This window comes from Rhincodon typus, chromosome 4, assembly GCF_021869965.1.
Source record: "Rhincodon typus isolate 14 chromosome 4, sRhiTyp1.1, whole genome shotgun sequence".
Classification (NCBI taxonomy): domain Eukaryota; kingdom Metazoa; phylum Chordata; class Chondrichthyes; order Orectolobiformes; family Rhincodontidae; genus Rhincodon; species Rhincodon typus.
This window is the reverse complement of record NC_063335.1, coordinates 52,283,582-52,301,153: the sequence shown is the minus strand read 5'-3', so window position 1 is coordinate 52,301,153 and position 17,572 is coordinate 52,283,582. Positions and strand designations below refer to the sequence as shown.

The window sequence follows — 17,572 nt, the reverse complement described above, 5'->3', positions numbered from 1 at the left end:
CTGGGTTAATTACATGCCCTTCCCACCTCCACCCTATCACCAACAAAAGCAAAATATCCTGCTCCTTGTGCCAACCTGAATCTATGATATGGGATTACATTTCACTTTGCTTTTGCATGTTTTAAATGAAGAAACATACAACAGAGATGTTCAGTATGGGTCACTGCAAATGAGCTAAAATGAACAACAGCAATGTTTTAAATCTTTAGAGATATGTCTGTTAGGTGCTTAAACTGTCTTCAATATCCAGGACTCAAAATATTCAGATTCATTCCGAATTTCCAGCCATTTCATGAGGCATATAATTACATTCTAGCATTAGGGTCATGGACTGTCAGCCCCAGGAAATTTATTATGCTTATCTAGTTGCTTATTAACTCTCTTCAGAACAAGATGATCGGTAACTCAGACCAGTGTCTGTCTGTCTGCTGATTCTCAGAAATGCAAAGAGGATTGTGTGGAGGGAGGGGATGGGAAGCTGAAAGAAATCTCAAGCAGAGTTTTGTCATCCTGCGAGTATTGAAAACTTGCATAGACATCAGGACAAGTGTGAACACTGCCAAGCACATGAAAAGTCATGGTTCACTAAAGACAGTCTGAGACATGGGCCAAAAATATATTTAGGATAATGAGATTGCAAAGATCCAAATGCCTAACAATCCAAGCTGACTCTTTATATGAAAATATAGTAAAGCAAAGAATTTTTAAAGTATTTTTAAATTGATAAATATTTCCAAATAATATTTGTATACACAAGACACATACAGACCACCTAGCATCTTCAATACTGAAGGTAATATGTTCCGTAAGGTTAAACGAGCAATATCAATCTGTATGAATTTGCTAATTGGACACTATTCATTCTGCAGAAAATGATGAGTCCTGCTTCCAATCATTTGAGTATTAAAGGTTAATAGCCACTAGGTGGGGAAGTTCATAACATAATCTTATACCAAAACACTGGCACACTGCCAGGCTTGTTTCTAATGACGAATGCAAGGCTTTCATACCTCAGTTCAGTAACATTGCAGAGTTATTCTCACTGCCAGGGGAAAACAAAGTAACAGGTGCCTAACTTTATAGGCTACAGAATGAAGGAGGATGTCTGACTGGCACTGCCAGGAGTTACTGCTGACTGCACAAAGCTTTGCTGAGAAGCACAAGATAATGAGCTAATCGATAATGCGTGAGCGTACAATTGCCACAGGAAGTGCTGATTTCTCTGTGTTTCTTATGAACTCTGTTTCATTCAAAGGAACTAAAATGATATCAGCAACAATGATTTTGATCTTTTATGATAGTAATTCATGAATGATTTTCATTCATGTCCATCTTTACTAATTTTTTAACCATGTTACAGTATGTGTGGTAAAAGAAGTGTTTTCACATCCTTTTTGACATGGAGAGAAATGCAGAATTGTAATTAGAATTTTGAGCCATTTTCATTTCTCTTCAAAAGGTAAAGCTTAAGCTTATTAATGCAATTATTTAAAGATTACCTCTCCTGCCCAAAACAATTCAGTAACCCACTTTATTTTAAATAAGCTAAATCACTATTACAGATTGTCTGGTCATCGTCTCATTCTTTTTTATAAAGCATTGTGTATTTAGTTGATTGCTATCTTCCCTACAGTATAAGACTGGCTTTGATAGCCGCAGTAAAATCTATTTCAAATTTGCCATGCCATTGTTGGATAAGCATTGTTGTCAATTCCTACCACAAACTGGTTCCTGAGCTATCAATACCATCTCTCTCGTTTGGCTACTATCTGATGCTGGACCACACAATTCACAACCTTGCCTTCCTATTCGACCCACGGCTGAGCTTTGTCTAAACCCATACCTTTTTCAATGCCAAGACTGCCTATTTCCACTTCTGTAACAGCATCCTGTCTTGATCCTTCTCAGCTAATTTGTTACCTCAAGACTTAACTATTTTAATATGCCAACACCAGAGCTAACGTGTTTAAGTTGATTTTTGTTTTGGCTACGCTATACAAAATATTTCTGATCAATCATTCAGACATCTAGTTAGTAGGGTGAATTTGAACCTGAACCTCCAGGGTCAGAGGGAGGAAGATACCACTGCTCCATAAGGGTTCTCAAAGTAGGGCTTGAATCCCAAACCTGAAATTAGGAGTTCCATGCTTGACTGACTGAGCTAGCCAAAATATCATCCTTCCTGGGCATGTATATCTAAACATACAATCTTTGAAGTGGTCTCCTTTTGACTAGGCTGCCACTCTTCTTAGTCTCTGGCATCCCTAATTCACCCCTTATCCTAGAGTCAGGCTGTCTCACTCTTTTCAACATTGTAACACTTTATTTACACTTGTTGCTGAACGTATTGAATGTAGCTGTCTAGTGTAGTGTCTTAGTTCTGCTTTATTACAGTTTTCTCTCTGAGCTTTTCTTCTATTTACTGCTCTGCTGATACCAGTGTAAGGTCATCTGTAACATCATCCTAGTCCTAGTCATACCCCATTGTACTACATCTCCTATTGGCACTCTCATAAATTTGACTTTATTCACAATTCTGCTGCCTGTATCCTTACTCACACCTGTCCCACTCAGTCCTGACAAAGGCCCAAATTAAAAGCGCTCATTTTAGTTTAACAAATCCCTCCATGATTCACTTCTCCCCATCTCTTTCACCTCTCCGAGATTCTGGCACCTCTCTGGCATTCAACTCTGAGATCTCTGCACTGTTCCAATAGGACTTTCTGTGCATCTTAATTTTCTTCATTCGATCAGTCGTGGCCATGTCTTCAACTGTTTAGGCTCTAAGCTCTATAGTCCTCTTCCTAAAACTCTCTGCCTCAGCACTTCTCTTTAAAGATGCCCCGTAAAACATACCCCAGATATCCAAATATCTTTTTTAAGTAGATTAGTGTGAAATGTTGTTTGCCAATCACTCCTATGGGTACCTTGGAGCACCAAATGAAGATTGGGGAACAGACTCCTCTCTCCACTCCCTTCCCGTAATGGTTAAACAGAGGTTGAATTCAAAGGCAAAGTGATATTGCCAATTTATTAAATATATACTTAACTGGATATAGATTGTTGTAAAATATAAGCCAGCCAGGTTCCTGAAGATAACAAATAGAAAGTTCTTTTTTTCTAAAAAACATTCAAGTGATGATTTAAAAATCATTGATGAATAGTTACAAGTGCATAAAACTACTCACTAATGTAAAAACAAACACATATATTCCCCACAAGCATTACAAAAAAAGATAATGGGGAAATGAATAGGTGAAAATGGGTTGGCTGTCCTGAAAGCTGCCATGTGATGACAGAGCCTGAGGTGTGGTGGTGGGTATAAAGGACTTGGAAGAAGGTGCTCATGCCCTAAAATCATTGAACTCGATATGGAGTCCTGAAGGGTTGAAGGGTCCCCAAGCAGAAAACGAGATGCTGTTATTCCAGTATGCACTAAGCCTCACTGGAGAACTGCAGCAGGCCTGAGACAGAAACATTGGCCATGGAACACGGTGGTGTGTTGAAGTGACAGGAAACTGGAAGCTCATGGTCATTTTTGTGGACAGAACGTAGGTATTCTGCAAAGTTCTCACCCAGTCTGTACTTCATCTCCCCAGTGTTGAGAAGACCAAATAAATGTGCGTTGTTTCTTTTATAAAAAGATTGATAATATTCTGAGGTCTTGAAGGGATAACATGAATGCTGGTCTTTTTCACTCTTGGCAAATTGTGAGGTATTTGGTTGTATTTCTCTTTATCTCATTCCTGAGTCACCGATGTAATCTGACAAAAATGTCAATATCTTTCTTGCCCAATTTCATTGGCTGGTTTCTTTCAGTCTGTCCCTCTTCCTTCATCAGCGTAAAGTACACGAGGTTGAGGGGTGACCTTATAGTGGTTTATAAAATCATGAGGCACAGATAAGGTGAATGACAAGGGTCTTGTCCAGAGGGTGGGGAAGTTCAAAACTATGGAGCATATTTTTAAGGTGAGAGGAGAAAGATTTAAAAAGGTTATGAGGGGCAACTTTTTTTTTACAGGAAGAGTGGTTTATGTGCGGAATGAATTGCCAGAGGAAGCAGTGAATGCAGGTAGAGTTACAATGTTTAAAAGATATTTAGATAAGTACATGAATAGGAAAAGTTTGGAGGGATATGGGCCAAATGCATGCAAGTGGGACTAGTTTAGTTTGGGAACATGGTCAGCATGGGCTAGTTGGACTGAAGAGTCTGTCTCCATGTTGTATGACTCTATAAGGTCTTACAAACCTTTCTCTGAATCATCCTTGAACCCTATTGGCTATGGGGACTGATCCCCCTGCTTCCTCAAACATTAATTTAGGTTTTTTTTTTCATTTTCAGCTCTCATCCTTTGAGCTCTTTCTTTCCCTGCTGCCTACAAAAAAAACTGACAAATTGAAATGCTTGAAATATATCTCAACGTTTTCCCTAAAAATATAATTTCTCCAAGACATGCAAGTTGCAGTTTTACATCGATGGTTTGAACTTTTACAGTGAATTTACATCGAAGAAACAAGCCAGAATTTATTTGACTATCATGAAGACACTGATTTTTTTAAAAGCATGTAAATCTGTTCTAAGCAAGTGATTTGCTGATCTTTAAGATGGATGCCACAAGTTATCTAATCTTTGGAACAGTAAGTTATCCAAGCTTCTGGAAATTTCTAAATGTGGATTACAACAGACGTGTCAAGAGATCATCCTTGTGGAATTTCATACCTGCCTTTGTCAGGATTTAACTCAAAACAAGGACAATAGGCCCCAAGCTTTCTGACTCCAGATCTCCCCAGTAACAGAAGAGAACTAACAAAATTGTTTATGTCCAAAAGAATTTCCTATCTGCCTCTACAGTGTCTCAATGGTTTTTGACCATGGGAGGTGGAAACTTGTTAACATGAATCGGCTATAAATTGTTTTTTCATTGTGTGTCAATGGCCAACTATCACATGATCAAAACTCATTGATTTCTGAAAGTTTATTCTATTTTAAGTCCCGCTCAGATATTGCAGCAGACAGCACTGCAGGGGGCAGAAGTTAACATCAAAAGAAATGTCACTGCTATAATATCCAACCTTTTATCTAGCCACAAGGCTTTATGGTTAAGTCTCCTTGAAAACTGTTTCTGAACAATCCTGAATTCACTTTGGAAAAAAAATTTGTCAATCGACATCAGAATTTATCAAGGTTGTCTATACTATTTACTGCACATCTCTAATTCAGAGGAAACTCCACAGAGTTCTGTTTTCATCCATCTGGCTATGCCTGATTTTTTTAACTGAATTTTTGAGAAAGCTCACCACTCTCAATAGAATCTTACAATGATAAATGTTAAAATGTTAACTATTTATTTTAGTTTTAATATTTTGAAGAAGTGAAACTGCCCTTCTTTCCCTGTATCTTTCTTTTGTGTATATGTGACTTGTTTTTGAAGTAGCAATAACCTTTCTGGGAACAGTGAACATGAATAAATAATGTTCTTTGTTTAAAAATCCATGAACGCCTGCCAATGAGATTTGGGAAAACAGACAGCATTCTCAAAATTAAACAATCCTGGTTTTGAACAAAAAGGACGAGGAAAGAGGCTTTCAGTCTGAATTATACCTGTCCACATCATTACATATAACCTTCTACCATCTTATTTATTCCAATCATACGAGCATATCCTTCTGTTACTTTCTCCCTCAAGGTCATATCCAGTTTCCCATTAGGTCATCTATCCCATTCTCCTCAATTATATATTGACCACCTCAGACCCACAATCCTGTGGTTCACCTCACTCTTCCAGTTATCCACCAAACCCACTTCCTGTAAGTGCCACGAGGTGAACTCAACCAAAGTTCAAACTAGCCCCTGCAGGTCTGCTGGATACATACCGGATTAAGCTCATGTGTTGAACATTCATCTCGTATCTTCTTCTCAAGTCTCCAGTTATACCCACTCCCCCCACCCTCCACCCTCCACCAACCCTTGCTGACAGCAGTCACCCTCCACTCTCCCAGCTTCAGAGCTACAATCCCACTCCTGCCTACAATCTTGCTTTTATTCCCATCCACCACATTCTCATTCTTCCCCACTCTCATAATCTGTCTCTTCCCATCTCCTTTGGATCTCTGAGATGGGGGAGGCAATGGAAAATGTGAGGGGAAGAAGAGTGAGGAGGGGAAAAGAGAGAGAGTGTGAACTAAGGAGAGTAGAGAAGGCGGGAGAGCAGAGGAAAGAATTTTGAAATTATAATAACCTACAACAATAAAAATACATTCGCACATTGCAGTAACTATTTATAGCAATTACATCAACCAAAATAACGAATGCCAATGACACTACAATTGTCACTGTAGTAATTTATCCTTGTCAAAAAAAGTCATAGCTTGCAACTGGGACTCATAAGAATTCAGATTTCTGAGGATTTCGTACTCCTACTTCTAGGCTGATAAGCTTTTATTTCACCTTATTTTCTGTTCAGTTGATTTCCAGTCATTTCAGTTGACTACTTGAGTGCTTTAATGAAAAGTAACTGTACGTGACATGCTTGGAACACCAGAGATTTCATTTCATAGTCATAGACTCCAGTAGGTCACTACAGGATGTCAAGCAATGAGTGAGTGAATGAATGCTTTGGAATTCTATAATCTCTAATGAGTGATTATTTTGTGCACAGAATACTGTCAAACATTCTGGTAGGGGAGTGTGCAAAAGTAGCAACTTCATGAAAATCATGGGGAGAGTAAGCTTAAGATCATTTTTACAAAGTTAATGGCATTACTTTTCCAGCAAATTCTGGGATAATAAGTTTTTGTTAAAACATCTAAAGCAACTTTAATAGAAAAACCTATATTCATATTCAGACAATCTTTGCAGGCCATGCAGCTCAATCAAATATATTAATTTGACAGGTTCTGAGGCTCCGTTACAAATTCTGTTGCACTGTCATTGAATTGCAAGATGATTCTATTTTATTGCAATGTTGACAATGGCTACAAAAAGAAAATAACGAAAATGAAGAAAAATACATAGCAGACCAGTCAGCAATTGAAACAGAACGTTATTTTGTGCAAATTAAGCAGGTAATGCGTTCTGAAAAAAAAGGAAGCAATATGCTTCGTGATGCACTTCAACAGCCTTAATAAGTGCAAGTTATGCAACTCAATAAGTTCTTGTACTACAACAGGTACAGGAAGAGAGGTAGATTATTTCCTCCCCACCCTTCCCCAACAATCTTATTATTCAATCTGCAACTGCTGATCGATGTGCTCTGAAAATATTGTGCATTCTTTTTGAGTTTTAGTTTCAAATGACCAACGTTTATACTTTTGTGCTTTATCACTGCTGACAAAATTTTTGTCACATCTCCAGTGTAAGTATAACTCAGCAGTATCTCAACGCAAAGTATATGGAGCAAGCTAGGAAATGGGCAACATTTTACGGGAAAGATTAGAAGCTTTAATTGACTGGAGATGAACCCAACTGGGTTCTGGTCAGATCCTGATCTGTAAGCTACCCATGGTAACTTCTTTCAAGTGAACACAAATGAATCACAGGTGATTCAGGAAGTCAGGATAAGGCACTAGTCATTGAGAATGGTAGTTTGCCCTGGGGAGATATGTATTTCAAAGCCAAAAAATCCAAAGAGGCTGTTTCATTCCACCATAGTTTATCAGGAAGATAAGGGTATACGCACAAACATCAATTACACTTTTGTAAGACTCTCATAGATAGACGATGAGGGGATTAGATGCTATATTGATGGAAGAACAGGAGGTCTTATTGATACAGGAGAAGGAGACAAAGTTGCTGCATATGGGGATAGATTGGTCTCTCCTCAGTGCAGTGACAAGCCATAAAGTATTACTGTTTCTGAGCACAAACTTCCACGTCAGATGGAGGAACATCAAGTGGTCATTTGGATGCTCCTTCAAATATTGGAAACATTTGTCAGAAGGATAAAAGCAAAATACTGAGGATGCTAGAAATCTGAAAGAAACACAGAGAATGCTGGAAGAACTCAGCAGATCCAGCAGCATCTGTGGACAGAGAAACTGAGTTAACGTTTCGAGTTCAATATGATTCCTCTTTAGAAATTTATCAGAAGGATGTGATCAGAGAGTAATGCCCAATATAACCTTGATTGCAATGATTTGTTTGTGAACATAAAATTATGCAGACGAGTCCGGTAGGTAGATGCTTGAATAGGGAATACACAATCATTCAGAAAAACAAATTTGTAACTCATTTTTTATTCATATTGAGCAGGTACACTTTATCCAGCCCAATTTGAGTCAAGGCAAATACCTAGCATTTTCACCTTCACTATTTTATTCAGAACTTTAAGTAAATTCAGACTGAAGAAAGAGCAGATGTCAGTGGCTGACCCATGAGCCTTCAATCCAATAAAATTTTCATAAGCAGATGTTGTGTAACATCTGTCAGTGCAATGACCTTTTGACTTGCAGTGGGAGCCTCCAGCATGGCCATACAGCATCACTAAGACAGGCAACAAACACAATGTCATTCCTTCAGCCTTCAAACAAGTGCCAAATAGATAACACAGACCTCACAGGCTCATCAACAGTAAGTAATCTCTGACTTGGCGTTCTACAGTTTCTTAATAAGTTTCGGCTTTGCAGCATTGGAAATATAACTATGATGCACAATGAAGGATGGCAGTATCCTCGTGTACACCAGATCCCACATGAGCAAATTAATTTCTACCTCACCAGTCTCACTTGAAACGCCTTCACTGCCTCTGATTCATCTCACTCCTGGTCTTACATCCAATTTTAGATGAACAGAAAATGCCATTCATTAAATATTGGGAAGGTTGAAGCCTGCATGCCCCAACATGCCTTCGTTGCTCAGACCATTGAGTATAGGGTTTGGGATGTAGTGTTGCATTGGTGAGGTCACTTTTGGAATACTATGTACAGTTCTGGTTGCCCTGCCATATAAAGGATATTATTAAATTGGAGAGGGTACAGAAAGATTTATGTGAATGTTACCAGGCCTGGAGAGTTTGGGTTATCGGGAGAGGCTGGATAGGCTGGAACCTTTTTCACTGGAACATAGGACGTTCATAAAATCATGAAGGGCATAGATAAAGTGAATAGCAAAGGTCTTTTCCCCAGGGTAGGGAAGTTCAAAACTAGAGACCATATTTTTAAGGTGAGAGGACAAAGATTCAAAAAGGGGCCTGAGGGGCAATATTTTCCATACAGAGGGTAGTTCATATTTGGAAAGAACTGCTGGGGGTAATGGTAGATGCAGGTACAGTTACAACATTTAAAAGATATTTGGACAGGCACATGAGTAGGAAAGGTTTAGAGAGATATGGGCCAAATGTAGGTAAATGGGGTTAGTTTAGTTTGGGAAACCTGGTCGGCAAGGATGAGTTGAACCGAAGTGCCTGTTTCTATACTGTTAGACTCTATGACTCTATCAAGTGTATATCTTGATGAAAAACACACCCTGCACACTGGGCCAGATAGTTTACATCCATAAAATCCTCACATATGCCTTTGTTACAATAGACTTTATTATTCCAATCCCATCTAGAGACCAACAATTTAAAGGCCCAATGCTTGGAAATCAAGTAAGAATATTCTTAAAAGTAAGCATTTAATTTAAATCTGGTAATTCTCCTCCAGTTGCAGCTTTGCCTCCTCAGACAAGGTGGGAAAGGAAAGAGTCCCAGTACGAGGTCACAACCCGCTTCTTGAGATGACATAGTGTCCACATAGTGCTTTGCTAGGAGATTAAGAATGATCTCTCATCCCATTTATACGTATATGTTGTGCCAAGGCCTTTTGCAACACAACGTAACCTCTTTACCTATCCCCAGGCAGTGCAAAAAGACAGCCAGAGACCTGACAAAATGGATCTACAGGCTCTTGTATGATACTGTGCCTCAGAAACAAGGGTTTCCACAGAGGCACAATGTTAGGATGATTAGCCCTTACAGCACTTAATGACACTGAATCACGCACACACACAAAAATAGGTATTGCTGGAAAAGCTCAGCAGGTCTGGCAGCATCTGTGGAAAGAAATTAGAGTTAATATTTCAGGTCTCAAAACACTCTCTTGAAGCTGTTTTTTCCTCTTCAGGCTCAATCTATTAGATATAAAATTGTTGCCCTGAAGTGGTATCTTTGCTGTGGTTTATTTTTAATTCATTCATGAGGTATGCACATTGCTGGCTAGGCCAGCATTTAATGTCTATCTCTAAATACCCTGGAGAAGGTGGTGGTGAACTGCTTTCTTAAACTGCTGAAGTCTATAGGATGCATGTATACCCACAGTGCTGTTGGGGAGTTCCAAGATTTTAACCTAGAGACAGTGAAGGAACATTAATTTATTTCCGAGTCGTGATGGCATGTAGCTTGGAGCAGAACTTGCTGGTGGTCGTGTACCATAGTACCTGCTGCCATTGTCCTTCTGGAAAGTAGAATTTACAGATTTGGAAGGTGCTATTGAAGAGCCTTGGTGAGGCAGTATATTCTATACATGACATATGCTGTTGTCACTGTGCATTGGTGGTGAAGGGAGTGAATTTTGAAGATGGTGAATGTGGTGCCAATCTAGCAAGCTGTTTTGTCAGTGTCCACTGGGTATATAGGTGCACAAACCATTCACAGTGGCAGGACAGGTGAAGAGATCAGTTAATAAAGCATTCAGTACCATCAGTTTTTGTAGTAGAAGCATAGAGCACAAGAAACATAGATTCATAGAAACTAGGACCAGGAATATCCTGCTCCATCATTCAATATGATCACACCTGATCCTCGATATCAATGCTTTATTCCTACTTTCTCCTCATACCCTCCTTCTTGAATATATTCAGTAACTTGGCAACCAAAGCCTTCTATGGTAGAAAATCCCACAGGTTCCTTATACTTTCAGTGAAGAAATAGAGTCATGGAATCATACAGCATGGAAACAGACCCTTCAGTATAACTCATCCACACCGACCAGACATCCCAATCTGGCCTGGTTCACTCCTTCGGTTAGGCAGAACTGTCTGTTTTTTCCCACTCAGGCCTCTGGCTAAAATTTCCAGTCGGGTTGCAATGACATTATTGGGACCTGACTCGAATGCGATTAAAAAGAAGTGACTCCACTAACTCTACCTGGATGTCCTTGATGCTTGCACAGAAGAGCACGTTCACATAAAATCTTGGAAGTTAACCATGGCTTCAGGGCAGCTAAATCATTCAATTTAGACAGTCCTGTTTCCAGTGGATAGACAAGGTTAGAAACACCCCTCAACGAAACCTGTAAATTACAAAGTATAGATCAAGAAAAGAAAATATTGAGCTTCTGAAACTTGTTCCAACCACAGAATGCAGACAATTTGGTCAGATGTCAGCCTTCGCTCAGAGATAACACTCCTGCCTGTGAGTTGTAAGCTCCTGCATTCAAGAGTGTTGAACACAATCCAGGCTGGCATATCATTGCTGTACCGTGCATATTCTTTAAGAGAAACTGCCTGTCAGATGGTATATTAATCTGCCAACTGTCCTTTCCAGTAAGACAAAACTATCCTATGGATCTGCCCAATACTGTTGTGTAAGGTCTTCAGGACCCCAGAGAAACCTTTTGATTATGTCACAAAACTGAACATCACTGAGTCTAAAATACATAGTGTGAGTGGTGTCAGAAAAATCCAGAATAAGGGAGAGCATTGAGAGTATATGGACATGAACACAAGGAGATTGATTAGTCCTTACCAAATGTAACTATACGTCAGAGCCTGATTTATCATTGATTACCAGAAAGCACTATTTATAAACAATGTTTCTTTGAAATCTGAGGCTGAAGACAGTTCTTGACTTTGGCTTGAACCCAAACATACAGACTGGTGTAAAAGAAATCCTGATCTCTCAACAAATACCTAAAACAAATGTAGGAGCAAATTACTGCAGATGCTGGAATCTGTGCTCAAAACAAAAAGTGCTAGAAATCACAGCAGATCAGGCAAAATCCATGGAGAGAGAGCAAGCTAATGTTTCGGGTCTAGATGACTCTTCATCAGAGCTGATGTGAAGTTAGGAGGGGAGAGCATTTATGCAATGGAGGAGTGCTAGTGGAGAAAGAGTCTGGATAGTTCATATTAAGTGGTTGGAATGTGAGAATGGCAGAACAATGGTATGTCTAACTGCCAAAATGAAAAGAACAGTCCCACTGGAGTGTGGGGGTGGGGGAGGAGGGAGAGATGACATGGTAACCGAGAATGTAACAAGTAAAGCTGAAAGAAAGGGAATGAGTTCACAATCTGAAGGTTGTAAAGTGTCTCGTTTGAAGTTGAGATGTTGCACTGTGATTCTCTGGAGCATTGCAGCATGCCATGGACAGACAAGTGGGCACGCGAGCAGGATGTTATGTTAAAATGACTGGGTATGGGAAGGTCAGGGTCATGCTTATGCATGAACTGAAGGTGTTCTGCAAAGCAGTCACCCAGTCAGCCTTTGGTTTCTCCATGTAGAGTAGGCCACATTGGGTGCAGCAAATGCAATACACAAGATTGGAGGAAGTACAGGTGAAATGCTGCTTTACCTAGAAAGACTGTTTAGGCCCTTGATGGTGAGCAGGAGGGAGATGAAGGAGCAGGTGTTGCACCTTCTGCAATTACATGGGAAGGTGCTGGGGCTTCACCTAAAACAAATGATCTGGTGTTTATTCCATCGCAAATCAACAACTGCATTCTATTAGAGCGTTTGCACTTCCAAGTACTACACAAATGTCCTGACATTGTGAAAGGGCCATGTAAATACAAATGCTTCTATGCTTTGTTCAAATGAATGTCATAAGGTTTACTTATCACCTACAGAAAAGGTTCTGCAGTTTTCTCCTTGATCCATGCAGAAAAGTCATGGAAAACTGCAGAACATGATTGACTGCATGCTGCCCAGTTTTATCCTTTAACTTTTCAGTGGCATCAAAAAGTCAACAGGGAGATTCCCCTGTAGTTATCACAGTCTGACTTGTTCCCTTTTTTTTTTTGAAAATGCTCGCAACTGTGGCATCTCGGAGCTCTCCCAGCATGCTCTCCTCCTTCTAGATAAGGGAGACAAGGGCGTGTAGCTGCAGCAGGAATTGCAGTGTGGCTTTGGCCATGGAGGGGCACACAGACAAAGTTTTTGAAGTGTGAAAGCTGCGGGAGAAATACAAACAAAAGAACCTACCCTTGTACATGGCCTTCTTTGACCTTACAAAGGCCTTTGAGACCGTCAATTGGGAAGCATTATGGAGTGCTCTTCTCCACTTTGACTGCACCATGAAGTTTGTCACCATCCTTCGCCAGCTCCACAACAACATGGAAGTTGTGGTAATGACAAATGGCCCCACCACCAATCCATTCCCAGTTCGGACCAGAGTCAAACAGGGCTGCATCATCACCCCAACACTGTTCTTGATCTACCTCGTTGCAATGCTTCACCTCACTGCCAACAAGCTCCCTGCAGGATTATGGCTAACTTACAGAAACGGGGGGAAACTATTCAACCTCCACCCCCTTCACGCTAAAAATCAAAGTCATCCCAACCAGTGTCAGCAAGCTGCATAAGCAGATGATGCCTGTAGATGTGCAATCTCAGGGGATGTACTCCAGAACATCGTCAGCACCTTTATGGAGACATGAGAGCATCGGTCTCACACTGAACATCCAAAGGTCCTCCACCAACCACCAACTTGGCCTGGCAATGTGGATTGAACCCCAACCATCAAAAAGTCCATGTGGAGGCCTTACAGAATGTGGACTGTTTCCAATACCTTGGGAATATCCTGTCGCCCAAAGCAGCTATTGATGAAGAGATCCAGAACAGCCTCCGCATGCTAGTGCAGCATTTGGTTGCCTGAGAAAAAGGATGTTCAAGGATAACAACATCAGATCTAACACCAAGATGGTAGTTTACAGAGCTGTGGTGATTCCCACCCTCCTATATGGCTCTGAGATGTGGACTGTCCACAGCAGACACCTTAAAGCACTGGAGCAGCATCACCAATTGCTGCCTATGCAAGATCCTGTGAATCTGCTGGAATGAAAGACCCAGCAACACCAGCATTCTCAACCAGGCCAACATATCCAGCATTGAGGTACTGACCACCCTTAATCAGCTGTGATGGGCTGGGCACATCGTCTGCATGACCAACACAAGACTCCCCAAGCAGATGCTCTACTTCCAGCCACAGGTGGACAGAGGAAACACTTCAGTGATACCCTCAAGGCCTCACTAGTGAAGTGCAGCATTCTCACAGACACCTGGGAATCACTGGCTCAAGGCTGTCCAACGTGGAGGAGGATCATCTGCAAAGGTATCGAGCACCTCGAGACTTGCCATTGGGAAAAAGCGAAACCCAAGCGAAAACAGCATAAGGAGCTCACTGCCACCCTAACACCCCCTACCAACCCCATCCCACGACCACCTTCTGCCCCAAGTGCAATAAAGCCTGCGGAAGCTGCATCAGTCTGTACAGCCACCAATGGACTCACCCTTGGAGTGTAAGAGAGTCATCCTCGTTTGGGAGGGACTGCCAATGATGAGGATGGCATCAAAAAGGTTCTTATATTTTTATGCCACCTGGTAAAATGCTCTGAAACATCTCTTCCTGTATGAAAGTCGCTAGCTCTGGTGGACTTGACTAAAACCAAGAATAGTGAAAAGTATAACATTACTACATTTTGCAGTTAGTTCAAATTACAATACTCAGGACGCAAAACACTTGGCAATAGCAGATATAAATAGCTTTGTGCAGCTTTGTAGGAAATGCTTTCTCCTGTGGGGTTTAAGTAACTAGGCAGGTCTCCAGTTCATTAGACAACGAGCAATGTAGTCCATAGTCTCCTAGGATAGAATGTTTTGCAAGAAGAGTTAAATGCAGCTTGTAACTAGCATATAGAAGAACAAACCAGCACAATGCACAATGAGAATAATATCTTAGCAGCTGCTATGAACTCAATGCATCTAAGAGGAGACAGTGTCATACTGGTAATTTCATTGGACAAGTAATCCATAAACCCAAATTAATATTATGGAATCATGGGTTTGATTCACACTGTGGCAGATGGTGAAATCTGAATTCAATAAAATCTGGAATTAATAAAGCTAGGCTAATGGCAACCATATAATTGTCAGCGTTGTTAAATAAAACCCATCTGGGCTCAATAATTTATTAACTAAATCAAACAAAGTATACTCAAATAATTATTTCAAATTTTTGACAATAGTTTAACTGAGGGTGTTAGCAGATAACTTGAAGGTAGAGCAGAAAACAGGAATTTGTAAGGATGAGATATTAAAATTTAAAATTTAAAGGAGGGAATCCTGTATCTGATGAGTAATTGCTAGAATGAGGTAAAATTGAGTTACAAATGAAAAACCTTGTTTAGAAAGAAAAATGAAACAACTTGAATTGAAAGAGATAAAACAAAAATACAATTTTAAAAAGGTTGGTCTTCAAAGTGAGAGAGAGAATTCAGGCAATATAATATAAAGTGAAAATGCTTAGAATAAAGGAAGAATTAAGAGCTAGCAGCTCAGAGAATTATTCCGATTGTACTAAAGGATTTGACTTAATTGGGAATCTATGTTCTGTGATTAAATTTACAGAGGATGGAGTCAAAAAAATGTTTCACCTCATTTTGAAAAGATAGCTGGGAGGAAGAAGTGATCAAAAGATCTTTGGACAATAATATCACAATGTGTTGGACAGCTGCAGCTCCAAATATATGTCAGTTTATCAGAAAAACAATGTGGAGAATACAAATGTAAAAAGAACAGTTAATGCCTATGAGCTCATCACTGAAGCTTATCAATTAAAGTTTACAATTATAATAAAAAGATATCATTGGGTATTTGTCAATTTGCAAGAGAAAAAGAAACGTAATGGAGTCAGAGTTTCAATCGCTGAAGTTACAGAAAAAAATAAAGCATACATCATGATAATGGTAGAGTTCTAAAATAGCATTCCAGTAAACCTGGAGTTTATTTAGATGAGTATCAAGTATCAAATTACTGAGAAGCTGCAGTTCTGGCAAAATACTGTGATATCTCACAGAGATAGTTAAATGTGGGAAAATGGTCACATGGAAACCATCAAGGAAATTGGAGGATCAGAAAATCTACTCTGTCAAGACCCCTCAATATTCTATGGTTCAACCAAGTCACCTCTTTTCCTTCTAAACATTAGTGGATACAAGCCTAGCCTATTCAACCATACTTCATAAGACAACCTGTCTCTTCCAACTATTAGTCTAATAAAGCTTCTCTGAACTGCCTCCAATACATATACGTCCTTCCTTAAAAAAGCTGACCAATACCATGCACAGTACTCCAGAGGTGGCCTCATCAATGCTCTATATATAACTGAGGGATAATCTCCCTTTTTTTGTGTTCAATTCTGAACATGAAGAATGATAACATTCTATTTGCTTTCCTAAATACCTGCTGCACCTGCACACTAACCTCCTGTGATTCATGCACGAGCATATCTAGATCCACCTGCAGCTCAGAGCTCTGCAATTTCTCTCATTTAGCTTTCTTTGTTTATTCTTTCTGCTACAATGGGTAATTTCACTTTTTGCCACAGGTTACTTCATTTGCCACATGAATATATTTTTGTAAACTCTGTCTCTTCTTCACAATTAACTTTCCTGCCTATTTTTGTGTCATCAGCAAATTTAGCTAACATACCTTTCATCCTATCATTTAAATAATTTATATAATTGTAAACTATAGCAGTTCCAGCATTCATCCCCATGGCACACCACTCAATACGCTTTGCCAACCCGAAAAAGACACAGTTACTACTACCCTTTGCTTCCTATTAATGAGCAAATTTTCTAACCATGGCAATATGCTACCTCTTATACTATGAGCAAAGGCAAAGGGAACACATTAGGGGATCAGCAAGAACTGACAACAGCAGGAGCCATTGTGGTATGAGTGAAAAACATCAAGGAGGAAGGCAGTCTAGTCCATTTAACAGAATGGGAGAAAGGGAGAGCTGCTTTAGAGTCAGGGTAGTGTGGTTAAAACTGGAAACAGTTAGTTACAGCAGTAGGCAAAGGAAAGCCCAGAGCCCAGAGCCCAGAGCCCAGAGCCCAGAGCTTGGACAGATATCAAACATTACAAATGCCCAAGGAGTAAAACGGTTGTCAGCACAAGGGAAGGTTCTGAATGGACGTTTATGGCAACAATGCATCTCTGCTGATATTACATTAACTGATTGATATAGAGCACCGTCTCCATTTTGACACAGACCCACAAACAAGCAGATCCATAGGCTTCTAGTATTGGGGGTTTAGGGGTGAATGCTAAAGCCTTGTTTTAATTTTTCACAAACTTGGATTTCAAACTGAGTTAGTAGGAACTGCAGATGCTGGAGAATCCGAGACAACAAGGTGCAGAGCTGGATGAACAAAGCAGGCCAAGCAGCATCATAGGAGCAAAAAGGCTTCCGAGACAACAAGGTGCAGAGCTGGATGAACACAGCAGGCCAAGCAGCATCATAGGAGCAAAAAGGCTTCCGAGACAACAAGGTACAGAGCTGGATGAACACAGCAGGCCAAGCAGCATCA

The 17,572-nt window shown here is 40.1% G+C and overlaps 1 long non-coding RNA gene across 1 annotated transcript in view; it reads right to left on the bottom strand.

Annotated features, from left to right (window-relative positions):
* LOC125483022 overlaps positions 1-17,572 on the bottom strand; it is an 84,341-nt gene that overhangs the window by 38,323 nt on the left and 28,446 nt on the right. The gene's annotated exons all lie outside the window — the stretch shown is intronic.